General features: G+C 47.3%; 1 protein-coding gene across 32 annotated transcripts in view; it reads left to right on the forward strand.

The window, feature by feature from the left end:
* epb41l2 (erythrocyte membrane protein band 4.1 like 2) overlaps window positions 1-16,445 on the forward strand; it is a 322,484-nt gene that overhangs the window by 101,849 nt on the left and 204,190 nt on the right. Inside the window, exon 1 of one of the 32 annotated variants that reach the window (XM_072499170.1) lies at window positions 5,501-5,616. The exons of the other annotated variants lie outside the window; for them this stretch is intronic. The gene's annotated coding sequence lies outside the window, so the exon portion shown is untranslated. Of the gene's footprint in view, window positions 1-5,500; window positions 5,617-16,445 lie in introns of those variants that run through there. 32 annotated transcript variants of the gene reach the window in all.

A 16,445-nucleotide genomic window follows, 5' to 3' on the forward strand; every position in this document is an offset into this window, starting at 1 on the left:
AAGGAGGAGGAAACATGCTAAGGGGAGGACAAGACATCCATGGTTGACGAGGGAAGTCGAGGACAGCATAAAAGAAAAAGAAAAAGCAAACAAAGTGGTGAGGATTAATGAGAAGCCAGAGGATTGGGAAGCCTTTAAAAGCGAACAGAGGACAACTAAAAACACAATAAGGGGAAAGAAGATGAAGTATGAGTGCAAGCTAGCGAGTAATATAAAAGAAGATAGGAAGAGTTTGTTTCAATATATAAAAGGTAAGAGAAAGTAAAAATTAGACATTGGACCACTGGAAAATGTGGCTGGAGAAATAATAATAGGAGACAAAGAAATGGCAGACGAACAGAATAGTTACTTTGCATCTGTCTTCACGGTGGAAGACACCAGTGGAATGCCAGTGCTCCAGGAGAATCAGGGGGCAGAGGTGAGTGCAGTGACCATCACTAAGGAGAAGTTTCTGGGGAAACTGAAAGGTCTGAAGGTGGATAAGTCACCTGGACGGATGGACTGCACCCCAGGATTCTAAAAGATCTAGCTAAGGAGATTGTGGAGGCATTGGTGGCGATCTTTTAGGAATCACTGGAGACGGGAAGGGTCCCAGAGGACTGGAAAGTGGCTAATGTTTAAGAAGGGAGGGAGGCAGTAGACGGGAAATTTTAGGCCGGTTAGCCTGACTTCAGTCATTGATAAGATTGTAGAGTCTGTTGTTAAAGATGAGATCGCAGAGTACTTGGAAGTACATGATACAATAGGACTGAGTCAGCACGGCTTTGTCAAAGGGAGATCATGTCTGACATCTGAGTTCTTGGAGGAGGTAACAAGGATGTTCGACAAAGGAGAACCAGTGGACGTGATTTATTTAGATTTCCAGAAGGCCTTTTACAAGGTGCCGCATAGGAGATTGTTAAATAAGTTAAGAGCCCATGGTGTTTGGGGTAAGATCCTGGCATGGATAGAGGATTGGCTGACTGGCAGAGTGGGGATAAAGGGGTCTTTTTCAGGATGGCAGACGGTGACTAGTGGTGTGCCTTGGGTCTGTGCTGGGATCACAACTTTTTACAATATACATTAATGATCTGGAAGAAGGAACTGAAGGCACTGTTGCTAAATTTGCAGATGATACAAAGATCCGTAGAGGGACAGGTAGTATTGAGGAAGCAAGGGGGCTGCCGAAGGATTTGGACAGGCTCGAAGAGTGGGCAGTGAAGTGACAGATGAAATACAATGTGGAAAAGTGTGCACTTTGGAAAGAGGAATCTATTTTCCAAATGGGAAAATGCTTAGGAAATCAGAAGCACAAAGGGACTTGGGAGTCATTGTTCATGATTCTCTTAAGGTTAACGTGCAGGTTCAGTTGGCAGTTAGGAAGGCAAATGCAATGTCAGAATTCATGTCAAGAGGGCTAGAATACAAGACCAGAGATGCACTTCTGAGGTTGTATGAGGCTCTGGTCAGACCACATTTGGAGTATTGTGAGCAGTTTTGGGCCCCGTATCTAAGGAAAGATGTGCTGGCCTTGGAAAGGGTCCAGAGAAGGTTCACGAGAATGATCCCTAGAACGAACAGCTTGTCGGATGAGGAACGGCTGAGGACTCTGGCTGTGTACTCGTTGGAGTTTAGAAGGATGAGGGGGGGAATCTTATTGAAACTTACAGTATACTGCGAGGCCTGGAGAGGATGTTTCCACTTGTAGGAAAAACTAGAACCAGAGGACATCATCTCAGACTAAAGAGACAGTCCTTTAAAACAGATGAGGAGGAATTTCTTCAGCCAGAGGGTGTTGAATCTGTGGAACTCTGCCGCAGAAAGCTGTGACGGCAAAATCACTGAGTGTCTTTAAAACAATGATAGATAGGTTCTTGATTAATAAGGGGATCAGGGGTTATGGGGAGAAGGTAGGAGAAGGGGATGAGAAAAATATCAGCCATGATTGATTGGCGATGCAGACTCGATGGGCTGAGTGACCTAATTATGCTTCTATGTCTTATGGTCAAATTCATCTAACCATCCAAACCGAGGCATGATGAACTTCCGGTGGCGGCCATGGAGGAGTAGGTCGCGCATTCGGCAGCTCCCCTCTGGAATGGACTCTTGTACCTTTTTTCAGGAGTTTTCACGGGCTTTTTGGGGCAGATTGGTGAAGCGAACACTGCCAAAAGGATTCCCCCTCTGTTGTATGGATAGCTGGACCAGGAGTGGCCGGGTGAAGCGTTTAAGTCCCAACAGACAGAAGCGTGCGGAGCGGGCGCTAAGGCACGGCATGGAGGCCGATATAGACCAGGGTGCATGTGCATAGTGGTCACAGGAGCAACAGGAGTTCCTTTAGGGCTGCTTTGCTGGTCTTATAAAGGACATGCTGGCCCCGATGAAGGCATCAATAGATCAAATGATCGCAACTCAGGCGGCACAAGGGAAAGCAATTAAGGAGATGGAGAAAAAGCTATCCGACCATAAGGACGAGTTGGTCGTATTTGCCCTTAAGGTGGAGGCGCAGGATGACCTCCACAAGAAGTGGCAGCAGAGGCTGGAGGACCTAGAAAAAAGGTTCAGGAGATAGAACTTGAGAATTGTGGGCCTCCCCGAAGGTGTGGAGGGGTCGGATGCGGGAGCATTTGTGTCCAAGATGCTGGAGACGCTGATAGGGACGTGGGTATTCCCTCTACCCCTGGAGCTGGACAGGGTGCACAGCCCTCGCAAGGAAGCCCAAGGCGAATGAACTGCCAAGGGCCATGGTGGTGAGATTTCATCGCTTCTCGGACAAGGAACTTGTCTTGCGGTGAGCAAAAAAAGAACGGAGCAGCAGGTGGGAGAACAGCGTGATACGCATCTACCAGGACCTGGGTGCAGAGCTGGCTAAGAGGCGTGCTGGATTCAACCGTGTGAAGGTGACCCTCTTCAGGAAGGGGGTGAAATTTGGGATGCGACACCCAGCGAGGCTATGGGTGACGTACAAGGAACGGCACCACTATTTTGAGACACTGGACGAGGCGTGGTCATTTGTCAAACAAGAGAAGCTGGACTCTTTAATTAAAAGGACAGTTAAGCTTTGGTGGAATGCAGCGTTGGGCTGAGTAACACTGTACCGTTGCTAATATGAGATTGTATACAATGTTGGGTGCGTGCGAGGGCTGTGGCGGTGGCTGGAGGGTGCAGTGTTTTCAGCAAAGTTGAGATACGGAGGGGGGAGGGGGCCCTGTACTCAGTGCGATTTTTCGGGAAGTTGGAGCCTTGGTTCAACAAGTGTCTCCTCACGGGGCAATGTTAGTGTCTTCTGTTTATTTTTAGTTCCGTATTACTATTTACTCACTGGGGCTGGAGAGGTAGTTTAATTGGTTTATTCATGTTGGGAGAGTGGTCCGGACAATGAGGCGGCAGTCTGACCGGCGCCAGGGGCGGGAGCTGCCGGGGTCAGCTGACTCTCGGGAGCATAGTGGGGGGTGAGCAAGTGCTCAGCTGGTGCTTGGCGGGGTTTTTGTGTCGTGGGGCTGTTGCGGGGGCGGGGGGAAATGCTGCTTTGCTGACAGAGGAGGTATCAATTTTGGGGTACCAATTGAGGGTTGGAGGCGCTGGCTCCCTGTGGGGGCGCTCGAGGAAGCGAAGGGCGTGGGCTCGAAGTTGGCCAAAAAAGGGCGATGGCTAGTCGGCGGGGTTAGTCCCCCATCCTGGCTGCTCACTTGGAATGTGAGGAGTTTGAATGGGCCGGTCAAAAGAGCGTGCGTGTTCGCGCATCAAAAGGGGTTAAAGGCAGACGTAGCAATGCTTCAGGAGACACATTTAAAGCTCTCAGATCATACGAGATTGAGAAAGGGATGGGTAGGCCATGTGTTCCATTCAGGGCTGGATTCGAAGACCAGGAGGGCTAGCAATTCTGATCAGTAAGGGTGTGGCATTCGAGGCTGGGAGAATTGTGGCAGATAAGGGGGGCAGGTATATAATGGTGAGTGGAAAGTGGGAGGGGGTCCGGGTGGTGTTTGTGAACGTCTGCGCTCCGAATTGGGATGATGTGGAATTCATGAGATGCATGCAAGGCAAAATCCTGGCCTTCGAGTCACACAACCTGATCATGGGGGGAGACCTTTACACAGTCATTGACCCCGAGTTGGACCGATCGAAGTCCAGGACAGCGAAGCGACCGGCAGTGGCTAAGGAACTGAAGGGTTTTATGGAACAGCCTGGGGGGGAGGGGGAGAGGTGTGGTTGTGGGGTTTGTGCGGTCGAGAGCAAAGGAGTTCTCTTTTTTTCTCTCACGTTCATAAGGTTTATTCCCACGTAGACTTCTCTGTCTTGAGCAGGGCGTTAATCCCAAAGGTGGCGGGGACAGAATATTCAGCAATCACAGTCTCGGACCATGCCCCGCACTGGGTGGACCTGCGACTTAGTGATACGAGAGGGCAGCCCCCACTCTGGAGACTGGATGTGGGGCTGCTGGCGGAGGAAGAGGTTTGCGGGCGGATTAGCATGAACATCCAGGATTACCTGGAAACAAACGATACGGGTGCGGTAGCAGCGGCAACGGTCTGGGAGGCTCTGAAGGCAGTTGTCAGAGGGGAGCTCATCTCAATTCGATCCCATAGGGAAAAGAGAGAAAGAGCGGAGAGGGAGAGACTGGTGGAGGAGATACTCCGAGTGGACAGGAAAGAGCGGAGGCCCCCGAGGCGGGGCTACTGAGGGAGCGGCGGAGTCTGCAGGCGGAGTTTGAACTGCTGACCACAGGGAAAGCGGTAGCACAGATGAGGAAGGCAGGGGGGTGTGTGTGGGGGGGGGGGGGTGGCGGGGGGAGCAGTCTGAGTACGGGGAGAAAGCAAGTAGAATGCTGACACACCAACTGCGTAAGAGGGAGGCAGCCTGGGAAATCGGGGGAGTAAAGAATAAGGAGGGTAACATGGTCTTGGATCCAGGGGGGTGAACGGAGTCTTTAAGGAGTTCTTTCGTAAACTATTCGAGTCGGAGCCCCCGACGGGAGCGGAAGGGATGAGGCAATTTTTGGACCAGTTGAGGTTTCCAAAGGTGGAAGAGGAGTCATAGTGTCTGTGACATCTATGCCACATTTTGTTAAGTTTAAAGTATAGCAGCAAATCAAAAGCAAGGAAAAAAACTGGAAATCTGTCAATTAAAAGCTTGAATGACTTTTTTTTTTAAATGGCACACCGATCAAAATGTTCAAACCTTTTTGGGAAAATTAAATCTTTCCCTTACTCAACCAACTAGAGGTGGTTTCTGAAGCAATGGGACAGATTTGGTTGCCATAATATTGGTGAGGCTGTTGGTATTCCCCGCTCTAACGTGTAAATGATACTGGAACTTCAGGAGAGATCCAGAACACTAATATCTGAAAGTTGCTTCTGTGAGAATCTATATGCTAACCTTGCTCTCTCCCTGTTGGGCCTTTTGATTTCAGACCCATGTGCAGATCTCCACTTGTATTGTAAACCGGACCTCCTGAAGCTTGGGATTCAATGGGCGGTATTCAATAACATCAACTTGCACTCGTATTATGTATTAAACATTGAAAACCATCCCATGAGGCGAGAGTAAGTGTTTGGCCAAATGTACAGATTTAAAGGAGAGCGAGAAAGCTACTTAAGGAAGAAAAGCAGATGGCTACACGCACAACCAACAGTGGTGGGTTGGAAACAGTAATGATGTGACCAAGAGAAATTTATGTATACTTAACTGAAAGTCAGCAATTCACAGGAGAAGGTTACAGCAATTTCGAGAAAGAGACCAAAAGAAACGCAGATGAGAATTTTAAGTTGTATTCAGCATGACTGTGGAGGATTTTTTCTGATCTGACTTTCTCCCTCTTAAGATACAATTTAAACAGCTTAATATTTCTAAAACTTTTCCAACTGTGCAAGTCATGATCACCATCAAAAGAATTTAATTAACTCTATTGGGTTTTTGGAGGTGCCCAGGTAAATGAATTTTCCAAATCCAAAGAATTTGCAATGACTAATTTGAAAATTTTCTGAAGTAACAATATGACCAATAATGCATTTCAGAACTTTTCCTTTGTTTCAATAACATTTGATTTTAACTGCGGGCCATTACTGAATTGAGCTCAATTTAATATGGCAAAAGATGAAGTGCAGTTGTTACATTTGCAATTGCGCAAAACCTATGCCTGGATTTTGATTTTCTGAGGAAGATCCTCCCCTTTTTATTTTGGCTTCACATAGTTACGTTTATTTTGTTCTTCAGTGAGATAAACACTCATAGGGAAAAATGAAAATTGTTGAGATAATTGACCTTCTAGGAGTAAAATCCTGAAAATAATTTGTTATTGAGATTACAACGTCAGGCTCTGGTTGGTGGCCTTGGACAGGGTAACCATGTTTGCCTTTTCCTAAGTCCCCTTCTCTATGCTTTTAACTGATAGCCCCACAGAACTGTCTGACCCTCTTTCACATTACCATGCTTACAAACCACAGTAAACCTGCTACTTCAAGTTCCCAGGCGATGACATCCCATCTGCAGAGAAGTCCGATTTGTCGTGTTGGGTGTTCTGATGCACAAATGATCCAACATGGCTGTAGATGGTACAACTCTGTTTTATTGTCTAATCAACGGTAACAACTAACTACTGGTTTGGGTATGTGCTTCACCAGCTAACCTGTGGACCCAGACCTATCACTATCTTAGTGAGGCACTCAGCACAGGGTGTATGTCTGAGTGGCGCGCTGTGAGTTCTGTGCTATCTCCTGGTAGAATGAGTGGGAACTGCGGTGTTCCCTGTTTCATAGTGCGTGTGCTCTCACTGGTGATTGGCTGCGATGTTATGTGTGTGCTGGTTGGTCCAACTGGCTATCCATCAGTATGTGTGATTGCACCATGGTATGCTGATCTGGATATCATGATGACATCCCCCCCCCCCCCCCCCCCCCCCCCCCCCCTCCTTCACAAAGGATAGGTGCCTACATGATAATAAATAGAAATGTGTACTGAGTGCATCTGAGTATGTGTGTGCAATATTTACAACATGTACATGAGGCTAAACTATATACAGAGGAAGGTGTAAGGTGTAATAGAACAACGACGTTGTACCAATAACAAAACAAATGCAATCAAGAAATGACAAGAGAAAACTCTGGAATTATGAACGACAAGAAAAAAAACTCGTTGACAGTACTGTCAAACAATTCAGTGAGTCCAATGTGCTAACCGGCTCATAAGTCAAGTCTCTCAGGTGGGCGACGAATTCGGGTTGACCGTTAGGGTGGCACACCACTCATCGCCTGGATCAATGCTGTGCACTGGCAGCGGCTGGTGGTTCCGATTTGGGGTCATCCGGTTCTTGTGGATTACCGCAACGCGGAAGGGCTCCCTGTCTTTGGTATCGCTGGTCTGCATACTATCTGGATATGACTCCGTGTAGGTGGGCTGAATTGCCCCCACTCCCTGCGAGGCTGGCGGAATTGTTGGGAGTTGGCAGGTTGAGCTGCTCGACAGCAGGCAGCATAGTGGCCCATCCTGCCACATCGTAGGCATTGTCGCGCTTTGGCCGGACATTGCCACTTAAGTGGGCGGAGCCACAGTTGCCGGGCGTCGTGATGTCATGGCGTTGGTTGCGCCACTGTGCATGCGCGATGCGATCCTGCGTAGAGTGCACCTGCGCATCATGTTTCTCTGCGTCAACGTCCCCTCTTTTGGTGCGTACAAGTGCGGGAGGCCTCGGAAAGCGCACAAAATGGCCGCCCTCGTCCCGGCCATGGGCCGGGAGTAACTCCATCGACTGGACCCGCTCCGCCTCGTGGGGCCCGTGCAGTGCCGTTTCGGCCGCCTGGATTTGGGAGAACCGGCTGGTCGCGTTCTCATGGAGGACGCAGGTCTCGATGGCAGTCGCTAGGGTGAATCGCTTTATTTTAAGGAGCTGCTGGCGTAGGGTGTCCGAGATGACCCCCAAAACTATCTGATCCCGTATCATGGAGTCTGAGGTGGCCCCATAGCCGCAGGACTGCGCGAGGATTCGGAGGTGTGTTAAGTAAGATTGGAAAGGCTCATCCTTACCCTGCAGGCGCTGCTGGAATAGGTACCTCTCGAAGCTCTCATTGACTTCCACGCTGAAGTGTTCATCGAACTTCAGAAGCACCATCTTATATTTTGTTTTGTCCTCGCCTTCCGCGAATGCCAGGGAGTTATAGATGTGGATGGTCTGTTGCCCCGCCGTGGAGAGGAGGAGGGCAATCTTCCTGGTGTCTGATGTATTCTCCCTGTCTGTGGCTTCGAGGAAGAGCTGGAAACGCTGTTTATACAGCTTCCAGTTTATGCCGAGATTACCAGCGATTCGGAGCAGCTGTGGCGGGCTGATGTTTTCCATGGAGCAGGATGGCGGATTTCTGAAAGGGTGCAGGTAGGTCTCACAATCGCAGGTTTGCGTCCACTACTGGTATCATGTCGTGTTGGGTGTTCTGATGCACAAATGATCCAACATGGCTGTAGATGGTACAACTCTGTTTTATTGTCTAAACAACGGTAACAACTAACTACTGGCTTGGGTACGTGCTTCACCAGCTAACCTGTGGACCCAGCCCTATCACTATCTTAGTGAGGTACTCAGCACATGATCTATGTGAGTGGCGCGCTGTGAGCTCTGTGCTCTGAGCTATCTCCTGGTAAAATGAGTGGTAACTGTGGTGTTCCCTGTTTTATAGTGCGTGTGTTCTCACTGGTGATTGGCTGCGATGTTATGTGTGCGCTGGTTGGTCCAACTGCCTATTCATCAGTGTGTGTGTGATTGCACCATGATATGCTGATCTGGATATCATGTCAAGATTCTGGCAACTTGTAGCTGAATTGATTCCTGTAAGATAGTTGGCCTGCTGATACCTGGCCAACAAATGGCCTAACTTTAGGATTTGGGTTTATTGTCCCATGTACCGAGGTAGAGTATCTCGTGAAAAGTGCTATTCTGCGTACAGTCCAGACAGATCGTTCCGTACATGTAAAACATAGGAATATGATAAATACACAATGTATGGACAAAGACATAGACATAGACATTAGGTGAAGCATACTGAATGTAGTACTGCTCAGTAGAGAAGATGCGTAGAGAGATCAGTTCAGTCCATAAGGTCATTCAAGAGTCTGGTAACCACAGGGAAGAAGTAGTTTTTGAATCAGTGTCTGACTTTTGTATCTTCTTCCCGATGGAAGAGGTTAGAAGAGAGAATAACCTGGGTGGGAGGGGTCTTTGACTATGTTGCCCGCTTTCCCAAGGCAACGGGATATGTAGACTGAATCAATGCATGGGAGGCGGTTTTGCATGATGGACAGGGCTGTGTTCACAACTCTGTAGTTTCTTATGGTCTTGGGCTGAGTAGTTGCCATACCAGACTGTGATGCAGCCAGATAGGATGCCTTCTATGGACGTTGGTAAGGATGCTTTCTATGGAAGTTGGTAAGAGTCAATGTGGACATGCCGAATTTCCTTAATTTTCTGAGGAAGTATAGACGGCACTGTTGTGTGCTTTTTTGATTGTTTACTGTTGTAAAGTAACCTATTTTCTGACACGCATGAAATCTCAATATTAGAACAATTGTATGCATATTTCTGTCTGTTACTCTTGAGGCGTCACTGATATGATATGCAAACTCTGTTCTCAAAAATAAACAAATCAGAATTATGCCAGTGAATCTGTGAATCAAAAGTGAGGGAAGCAACCAATGATCAAAAAAGTGAAGTCACAATGAAAGCAATTAATCCAGGATGAGTAGTGAGGAAAGAAGAAGCTGGACTAGTCAAATAATTTCAGCTCCGGCTTGACTTATTATACATATAACCAAGTTGAAAATACTGTTTGGAACAGAGGAGCAAGAGTAGGCCCCTCAGTTTCCTCAATCTGTCGTCCGGTTGGCCACCAACGTGTCCCAATCTCTCGCTACTTAAGAAATATTCTGCATTTTCCGACTAAAGTGGGTAACTTCACGTTTTCTGCATTATGTTCCATCTGCCATGTTCATGCCCACTCACCTAGCCTGTCTAAATGTCTCTTTGCATCTTCCTCACCACTCCGATTCCCACCAAATCTTGTCGTCAGCAAACTTGGAAATATTGCTTTTGGTCTTCACATACATATCATTGATTGTGAAATGCTAGGACCCAAGCACTGATCCTTGCAGTGTCCCATTAGTCACAGCGTGCCAACCTGCGAGGGATCATTTTATTTCTATTTATTGTCAGTTGACCAATACTCATACTTTTATATTACTCTCAATCCCATGTGCTTTAATTTTGTGTGCAAACCTCTTGTGCAGAACCTTATCAATGGCCTTCTGAAGACAAAAGGCACCACATCTACAGGTTCCTTTTTATTGGTTCTGCTCGTTATACCCTCAAAAACAACTCCCAACAGGTTTGTCAAACATAATTTCCTTCTCATAAAGCCAAGTTGACTCTGCCCGATCTCACCATTATTTTCTGTGTCCAGTTCTCATATCCTTTAAAATAGATTCTAGCATTTTCCTAACTACTAACATCAGGCTAACAGGTCTGTTGTTCCCTGTTTTCTCTCTCACTGCTTTCTTAAATAAAGGGGCTACATTGTTATCTTCCAATTTGAAGGAATTGTTCCACAATTTATAGAATTTTGGAAGATGCTCACCAATTATCTCTGAAGCCACCGCTTTAGCACTCTGGAACACGGTTCAACAAGTCCAGAGGATTTACCAACTTTCAGTCCCACTAATTTAGAATATAAGACCTGTAAGATTATAGAAGCATGCTTTTCCTCCTTGATCACTTCTTCAACTGTTTCTGCAAGCGGTCCCCTTTCACCTGGCATTACCTATATTTGAAATTGCCATTATCTTGTTCCTCTGTAATAGCTGCCCTCAACCCTTCTGTCCTGTCTAACAATCATCTTATCTCCAACCTCCATATCTTCTCCTTATCAATTGCCATCTTTTTTGCAAGTCCCTGTTTGAATCCTCACAATCCCTTTGTAGTCTTCTCCCAGCTCAGGAATGGCTCGAATCAAAAGCTGGAATAACACTTTTTTTAAAAAAAATTATTTTATTAAGAACATGTATCAAAACAGGTTACAGCAAATAAACACCCCGGGAAACATACTTCCCAACAATCACCTATACAGCTTGTACACCTTTTTCATCTCCCATCTTTTCTCAAACACATCTGTTGAGTCCCTTAACTCATACTTTATATTCTCCAATCGCAGGAAGTCGTACAGGTCACCCAACCAAGCCACTACCCCCGGTGGCGATGCCCACTGCCACTCCAATAAAATTCGCCGCCGGGCAATCAGAGAGGCGGTGGCCATGACATCGGCCTTCCTCCTCTGCATGAGCTCCGGCTTCTCTGAAACCTCAAATATTGCCACCAAAGGGTCCGGGTCCACCTCTTCCCCCACTATCCTGGCTAAGACCGCGAACCAACCCCCTCAAGAATCTCTCCAATTTTGCACGACCCCAGAACATCTTCACGTGATTCGCTGGCCCCCGCCCACATCTCTCGCACTCATCTGCCACTCCCTGGAAGAGCCCACTCATTCTCGCCCTAGTCATATGTACCCTGTGTACCCTTAAACTGCATCAAGCTCATCTTTGCACAGGTGGAGGTCCTGTTTACCCTACGCAGTGCCTCACTCCATACTCCCCAATTGATGTCCCCTCCCAACTCCCCTTCCCATTTCTCCTTGATCTTCACCACCCGTTCGCCTCCCTGCTCCCTCAACCACTTGTATATATCCCCAATTCGTCTCTCCCCTTCCACATCTGGAAGCAGCAGTCGCTCCAGCAGGATATATCCCGGCAACCTAGGGAACCCCTTCCAGATCTTTTGCGCAAAGTCCCTAACCTGCAGACAGCTTAACTTGCTCCCCATTGGCAGCTCAACCCTCTCTCTTAGCTCCTCCAAATGGCGAACGCTCCCCCCAAATAGACATCCCTCATCTTGACCAACCCCACTTACCTTCACCTCCTGTATACACTATCCACCCACCCCGGCTCAAACCCATGATAAAGGTTGGAATAACATGAACGAAAGGTGCATCATTTCTTCTTGACCTTTCTGCAGACATCAACATCACTGGTCAGAGTTCTCTCTTGTTCAGCACATTAGCACTACAAGTATATGGTGTTGTTTGTGCTTGTGTAACAGCAGAAGAGCGGATTTACACTGAGGCCCAGCGCTCACTTTTGACCACAAAAATATGCAAATTGATCACTGGTTCAGTGCTTTTTAACTTATAAAAACACGCCTGAATAATTGCTGAATTAAATCCAACCTTGCCTCGTGTCAGAATGACTGGAAAGATGGCCAATGTTGCTCTGTGTCTTGAGGCGAACAAACATAGAACTTGCTGATGGGCAACAAGTTGGAAAAATCAGCATATGAAATCGCTGCAACCCCGGCCAGTGCAGGACAGAATGAGCCATTCCAGTGCAAAAGCAAATACTCCAATCAACAAGATGCATATCCTGCCAATCAGTATATTTCAGAGTCTCATTCAGTTTCAAAAGTTAACTTCCTTACTGCGTGTCACAAAATCAAATAAGTTATTGCTGTAAGTTCACATGAGTGGGCATAGGGTATGGTCAGCACATGTGCCTCCTTATTCACTCTCTCTCTCTTTTTGCTGATGTTTGGTCCCTCAGTGGGCTCCCCTTCTCTTTGCTCTATTGGCTGTTGGCTACAAACAGGTCCTGGAACAGGTTGGTGAATGGCCTCCACATCTTGTGGAAGCCTTCTTCCGACCCCTGGATGGTGAATTTGATTTTTTCCAGTTGGAGAATTTCCGACAGGTCTGCCAGCTTTGGGTGCAGCTGATTGTCAGCCGAGCAGGATTCTTCGGCGGGCGATTAGGGAGGCAAAGACTAGGGCATTGGCCCTACTCCCCATTAAGAGATCTGGCTGGCCTAATACCCAGAAGACTGCCACTTTTGGGCATGGCTCCACCCGTACCTTGGACATTGCCTCGAAGAAGGCTGTCCAGAACCCGACAAGCCTGGGGTATGCCCATGACATGTGGGTGTGATTGGCCGGGCCTCCCTGGTAACGTTCACATTTGTCCTCCACCTCCGGGAAGAACCTGCTCATTCAGGTTCTGAGTAAGTGTGCTCTGTGTACAGCATTTAGCTGCATTAGGCTTATCTGTGTGCATATGGAGGCGGAGTTGACCCTGTTCGGTGCTTCGCACCAGAGTCCCCATCCTATTTCAATCCTTAGCTCTTCTCCTCATATTTCTCTTGTGCCCCAGTAGGGAGCTTGCTTTTCTCAACAGCTGCCAATTCAATTTTCGGCAGTTTCCTCCCTCTAAGTTGCCCGCTTCTTCCAGTAGCGATTGTCCTGGAGGTGTGGATATGTCTTTGTTTCCCCACATAGGAAGATTTTGACTTGCATGTGTCATCACCTGTTCCTCCTGGTCAGTTGGAGTCTCTCCATCAGTTTTTGTAGCATTGTCAGTCTATTGCCCGTGTAGAAGTCACTAACTGTCAGTGGGCCCCCAACCCTTGTTGTCGTTGCAGATGGGGGCCATAGTGGACATTCTGGTCAGACCAAAGTGTTGTCTTCGTTGGTTCCACTAGTGAATCCAATAGTGTGGATTCTACTACTGGGAATGCAGAGTGTTTGGCCAGTGGGGATGGGAGTGCTGCTGTGGCCAGGGCCTCGAGGAATGTCCCTGTGCAGGTACTCTCCTCCATTTTTACCCATTCAGCTTATGGTTCCTTTACCCATTACCTAACTCTTTCCGCTGTGGCTGCCCAGTGGTAATATTGCAGGTTTGGGAGGTCCAGGCCCCCCCAAGCTTCTCATTCTTTCCAAGACGTTTTTGGGAATCCTTGGATTTCTCTTCCCCCCCCCCCCCCACACCCGTCCCCACCCCGGAAGTTCTGCGAAGCGCACATTTTAGTGAGGAGCTGAGGAAATTAATATTAGTGAAGAAATGGTTTGGGGATATTAATGGGACTGCAGGTGGGACAAATCTCCAGGGCCTGATAATACTCATGGAAGTGGTCCTAGAAATAGTAGATCCATTGGTGGTCATTTTACTTCCCACATCAGACTAGCCAGATTCCACTTGGAGATTCATGTCCCGTCGTGGGTGATTTGTATCCCCAGAATTTATTTTGGGCTTGTTTAAATGGCAATACCTACAGCTCTGCCCTTCACCCTTGCAGGTTCACCCAGAAGATTTTGCTTTTGCATGGGTTGAGTTTGTAGCTCGTGAAGGTTCCAAACTCTTTCAAGAGCACCATGTTCCCTTCCAATGCTGCTTTGTGGGTCTGCGATGTAGAGGAGCAGGTAATTTGCCTAGAGACACTGTGCTTTCTGTCTCCCCTCCGGATCCCCTTCCAGTTAATATTAAGTGCAATCGCTAATGGCTCGATTGCCAGGGCCAATAGCAGCCACGACAACAGGCATACCTGCCTTGTGCCTCTGTGCAGCTGGAAGTACTTGGAGCTGGTGGTGTTGGTCTGCACGCTCACCATGGGAGTTCTGTACAGTGCTGTGAACCCTATTCCAAGCCCAAACTACTCCAGTACCTCTGAGGTATTTCCACTCTACTCTGTTGAAGGCCTTTTCTGCAGCATGGGAAATGAAATGAAATGAAATGGGGTCATTATCATGTTTAGCAGGCGCCTGATGTTCAACGTTAGCTGCCTACCCTTAACAAAGCCCGTCGGATACTCCGTTCTGCAGTCGCATAGCGAGGGTTTGATTTTGGCCAGTATTTTTGTGACTACATCGAGCAGCGAGATCAGTCTATAAGACCAGCATTCTGTTGGGTCTTTGTCTTTTTTGGGTATCAGCGAGATTGAGGCGAGTCCTAGCATAGGCGGCATGGTATCTCTTGCTAGCGAGTACTTGAAAATCTCCCGCAGGTGCGGGGCCATTGCTGTCGCAAATTCTTGGTAGAAGTCCTCAGGAATCCATCTGGTCCCAGCGCCTTCTATTAATTCTGCTCCTCCAGTGAACAAAAGCACAAAGCTTTTATTATATTGCCATTCTGAAATGATGCGAAACAGAACACAGCTCCATTTGGCCAATGCCTCTTGGTTTTTGGGTGGAGCTCAAGTTATTCAGTAAGTTGTTAAGGGAAACTATGTGTCATTTTACTGAGTTCTGATAGCTTTCATTTCATAATGTGAGTAAGCTTTGTCAAATTCTGCTCTAGAATCAACAAGTAAGTACTTTGCAGTATTCAGACTTATTCTCTAAAGCAAAAGCATGTTTTTTGGATCAATGTGCTGCAAAGTTTGCTGTTTTTCTGCCTCTCCGTTCTGATGTGGTTTTTGTGGGTTGTTGTAGTGTTGCTATTGTATTTATTGGCATCCATATTTACTGTCTATTTTCTGCAAAATTGTATTTGAAAGCATGAGAGCATTTTAATTGCTGGACTTGGTGAGCTTGTCAGTGATGGGAGATGTTTATTGCATTTGACATGTTTTGTTCTCCATATGAAAAACAATGCAAGATCTGCAGAACACCATGTCTGCTTGTCACAGACAGCTTAGTGTTGGTAGCTATATATTTGAGGTGGGGAGGGGTTGAGGGCTGCGGTGGGAGATTGTGTCAGAATACTTTTATTTTTCAGGCAGTACAGGATTTCTGAGTTGTGACTAATTTTTGAAAATTTCATGTCGGAGTTATGACTGAATTTTTGCCATGGAGAAGGAAACGAGGAGCTAGTACTGTTTTGGGGGCCAGAAATGCGCTATTGTTGGTTTTGGGGTGGGGTGGTGTGGGGAGGAATTGGTGGGGATGCTGATAAAAGTCAAGATTTTTGGATGGCGAAGCCTCTCATTGTTATGGAGATCAGTTTCCTGTCCGTTTAGGGTCAATACGAAGTGTGGGACTCGTTTAGACTCCTATAAGCAGCTATTACTGAGGTTAGTCATCCTGACACACATCTGTGGTTTGTTCCAAAAGCTGTACCGGGGGAAGCAACATATCACAGGAGAGCTGAAGGCCAGAATAGATCCTTGTTTCATTTGTGCCCGTCTGGATCTAATACTGGAGGTCATGACGGTGAAGAGGAGGATCATCTTCCTGGAGGAACCACTTGTCACTGCTCCTCACATGAGGTGTCCCCTTCCAGGACCTCATTGTCCTTGAGGTCTACACCTCTCTGGAGTGTCATAAATGGAGAAATGCAGCAGGGCACCACAATGACTGAAACTTTTGGAGGGTACTACCCAACTAGACCAGGCACCAAAAATACATCTTCAGAATCTTGATGACCTGCTCTATGGTTGTCAAACCGAGCAGGGCAAGATTGGTTTGTACCACCTCTGTCTGGGGCTCTGGTAGAGGGTGTGTAGTCATGTCTTCAAGGGATATCCCTTGTCCCCTAGGATCCACTTTTTGGGGTTTGGAATGAAAATCTAATGCAGCCTCAACTGGAGAAGGATAAAGGAGTCTTGGCAGGTGCTAGGAAAGAAAGCACACACAGGTTGCAGGTTAGTTGCAATTTATGGGAGGGAAGACCCTT

This window comes from Scyliorhinus torazame, chromosome 4, assembly GCF_047496885.1.
Source record: "Scyliorhinus torazame isolate Kashiwa2021f chromosome 4, sScyTor2.1, whole genome shotgun sequence".
Taxonomy (NCBI): Eukaryota; Metazoa; Chordata; class Chondrichthyes; order Carcharhiniformes; family Scyliorhinidae; genus Scyliorhinus; species Scyliorhinus torazame.